Source organism: Saccostrea echinata, unplaced genomic scaffold (genome assembly GCF_033153115.1).
Source record: "Saccostrea echinata isolate AGI-Se365-2 ecotype Australia unplaced genomic scaffold, CSIRO_AGI_Sech_v1 ptg000030l, whole genome shotgun sequence".
NCBI classification, from domain to species: Eukaryota; Metazoa; Mollusca; class Bivalvia; order Ostreida; family Ostreidae; genus Saccostrea; species Saccostrea echinata.
In genome coordinates this window covers 2,996,875-3,000,488 of record NW_026889779.1, presented here as the reverse complement: position 1 = coordinate 3,000,488, position 3,614 = coordinate 2,996,875, and the positions used below count along the sequence as shown (strand labels likewise).

General features: G+C 32.7%; 1 pseudogene; it reads left to right on the top strand.

Moving 5' to 3' along the window:
• On the top strand, positions 1-1,453 carry LOC133196209 (uncharacterized; annotated as a pseudogene).
• The last annotated feature ends 2,161 nt before the right edge of the window (positions 1,454-3,614 follow it).

Genomic DNA, 3,614 nt, shown 5'->3' with positions numbered 1-3,614 from the left:
ATTTAGTTTGATGTACATTTACACATGTAGAAAGCAAAACAAAAATTCATTGTGTATAAAGTATTTTTCCCCATTTTTTTCAGCAACAAAAATACTATGGGTGAAAATATCTATACACCTGCTCTGGCTCAACGTTTGGTTGTTGACGGACTACCTCTCAGTAGGAATGAAATGATTGCTGTTTATTACCACTCTGGTTATACTATTCAGGAAATCATTGGATTTCTTGCGAGCAAACATAACATTGCTCTTAGTGCAAGACAGATTCATCGAGTTTTAAGGGAAATGAATCTGACGAGACGAAACAACCAGCCACGTTTGGAGGACATTGTAACGGCTATTCTACATGAACTTTCAGGCTCGGGCGGTGACATAGGCTATAGAGGAATGAGGAGACGTCTGCTAATCGACCATAACCTCAATGTGTCTTGTGAATTGGTGCGCCTTGCATAAACTGTTTTGGACGCAGAAGGTGTAATAAGGCGTAGACAACGTCGTCTTCAGCGTAGAAGGTACATTAACGAAGGGCCTAATTTTTGTGTTCATCTAGATGGATGGGACAAGTTAAAACCATTCGGAATTTCCATTCATGGCTCTGTAGATGGCTTTTCAAGACGTATTCTCTGGCTCAGAGCTTGCAATTCTAACAAAAACCCTGAGTATATATCCAGATTTTATATAGATTATATCAAAGAAATAAACGGGGTTCCTGTAGTCGTATACGCAGACAGGAGTACTGAGAACTCCATAGTTCGAGATTTGCAATATGCTTTGCGATGGAATCACCAGGATCCCTTGCAAGGACTATCAAGTTTTAGGTATGGATCGTCATATAGAAATACAAGAATAGAGCGATTTTGGCGGTGTTTACGAGAAATGTGTGGCAATTTTTGGATAAATTACTTTAAGGATATGGATAATTTAAGTGTTTTTGACACCTCCGACATAGTCCACCTGGAGTGTGCTAGGTATTGTTTCTTACCAATTATCACCAGAGAATTGAACAGAGTTATACAGCATTGGAATGAACACACAATTAGAAGAAACCGCAATGCAGATTGTCCGTCTGGAAAACCAGATGTTATGTATTTTCAGCCCGAAATACCAAACAAGAGATTTCAAAATGCCTGTACCTGATAATCTGAATGGCATAGAACGAGAATATTGTGCCTACCCTCCTGCAAATGGTGTTTCAATGGAATTTGAAGTTATTGGTACTCAAATAAGAATGGAAAACGGTTTGAATTACCCACCAAACACAGTAGAAGAAGCAACAGAACTTTTTATCCGAATAACAGATTATGTAGATCGCTTATAAATTACATGTATCTACATACATTTACTTGACTCTTGTTGTTTTAAGGAGGTACATTTTTCTTTATGTTCCGAATATTGTTTGATAAAGGAATGAGAAATTGTATCTTTGCGAGGCTTTGTGTATTTAATTGCAAATGTGTATTTCTAGTAAAGTATATATATTAATAGTACATAATATCAGTAATTATTCTTTTTTTTAATTCTGCTTTAACCGTTAAGGTCAAAAATCATAATAAATTCAAAAAATTGTAATGAGTGCTGTTGAGAGTTGAAGTAATAGTACAAAAGCGTTTTTTCCTATGGAATAAAGAATGCATTTCGTCAGCATTTTTTTTTGATAACTAGGTCAAACTTTTAATTCAAGGTAAAAAATTAAAAAGAATTGTTCCTTTTTAATGAAGCTGTCATAAATAATGCACCTGTAAATAATAAAAGCTCTAGATCTATTCACCCTCATTCAGAACATACCTACTTGACATTAAAAAGGACATTGTTACGATTTTGGTCACATTTTATATTCCCATTTTTATTGTTTAAAATATTAAATTAGTTAAGTGCACTTCATACCTTTTATTCTTAAACTGTTTCATGTAGAACTTCACTGAATTAATGAATTATTGAGATGTCTACCATCACATAGGGCGCCACTCAAATAATGGACAATAGGATGAAAAGCATTTCAGAGAATTTTGCTTTGACCTTGACCTGTAACTTAGAAATTGTCCAGTTGGCACAAAACTTTTATTTCAGTCTCATTGCTCCTTACCTAAAGCCATTTATTTTTGGTTCTGAACAAGATTAAGCAAGTGAAAAATATTATTCAAGGTCACTGCACACCCTTTGACCACAGGCACTCTGTGGAGGTAGAACCAGACTGGACCAAGGGGAGAAAAGATGTGCCCCGGACAAAGATTTTTCATATACAATTCAGCTATGATCTTAACCTTAGACCTTGAAACATAGTTCATAGTTCAAGGTCAATGCACACTCTTTAAAAGAGATCTCGGACGGACAGATGGACGGACGGACACACTAATTTCTATAGGTCGCCGCAGAGAGGGGCCATTAAAACGTTTTATAGTCTACGGTCACGTTTTTGAATCGCCAGGACATTTTATCAAAGGAAATACAATTTATACTTTGTTGTCGACCTCATATTATAGAAAATAATTTAAACTGCAATATCTGCTTGAATGAATTTTCGATCATTAAAATCAACTTAAATTTTACCGACAGAAAAAAAAAAAAAACCAGAACCGTGCCTCATTGCACATGTCTTGGGTAGTAACGAATCTGCACGCACGCACAAATGTTCATAGCTGTGTATCACAGAATTTCTTTTGCATTTAAATTTAATCATTTAATTCAAAATCTTATCATTTTGAAAATCGATCATATTTATAAAAAGTATATATCCCAAATAAAATCACAAATCGATCATATTCACTGAAAACTTTGTCGCCATTCCTGGGTCTTCGGGCACTTACATGGATTTGAGATTTTTTGGATATTTACTTTTTCAAAATTATATCTATCTATCTATCTATCTATCTATCTATATTTATATATATATATATATTTAGTGTTTGGTAGTTTAGTAGTAGTGCTAGTTGTTTTTGTTTCTCTATTTCCTTTGTTTTTATGACTTCTTAACTTTTTTCTTTGTCCTGAGGAAGGGACAGGTCGTCCCGATAATTTGAGAATTATTATTGTTAGTGTCGTTGGTCATTTTTAGTGCTTTTATATATATATATATATATATATATATATATATATATATATATATATATATATATATATATATATATATATATATATATATATATATATCCGCTACTGCTTCAATGCGCTCGACAACATTTTTTACAGTTTGGAAGCATAACTGATTTAAAAAAAAAATAACTGATTTTAAATAAAAAACAAGGGTTGTTAAGATTTCTTTAAAAAATAAATGTTGCTGAACTTTGATAAATCACAAGACTAACTGAAATGAAATACAAAAAACCCCTCCAACTTTTGTGTTTGATTTTTTTTTTTTTTTAAATTTTCTATTTGAACTATTGCAACCAAATAAAAAAAAAAGTGGCAATATGGGGGAAAACTTAAAATCGATGACTATAAATCATACCAGTTCACTTAAATAAAATATCAAAAAACTTGCGTTAAGAGTCTTAATAAAGTTCCAAATATTTGTTTTCAATTTGAAATTAGCAAATGTAACGCAAATGAGTCATTTGGTACATTAAAACACCCTGTTATTTCTCTTTGATAAAGCAAGTTGTTTTTTAATACCCTCT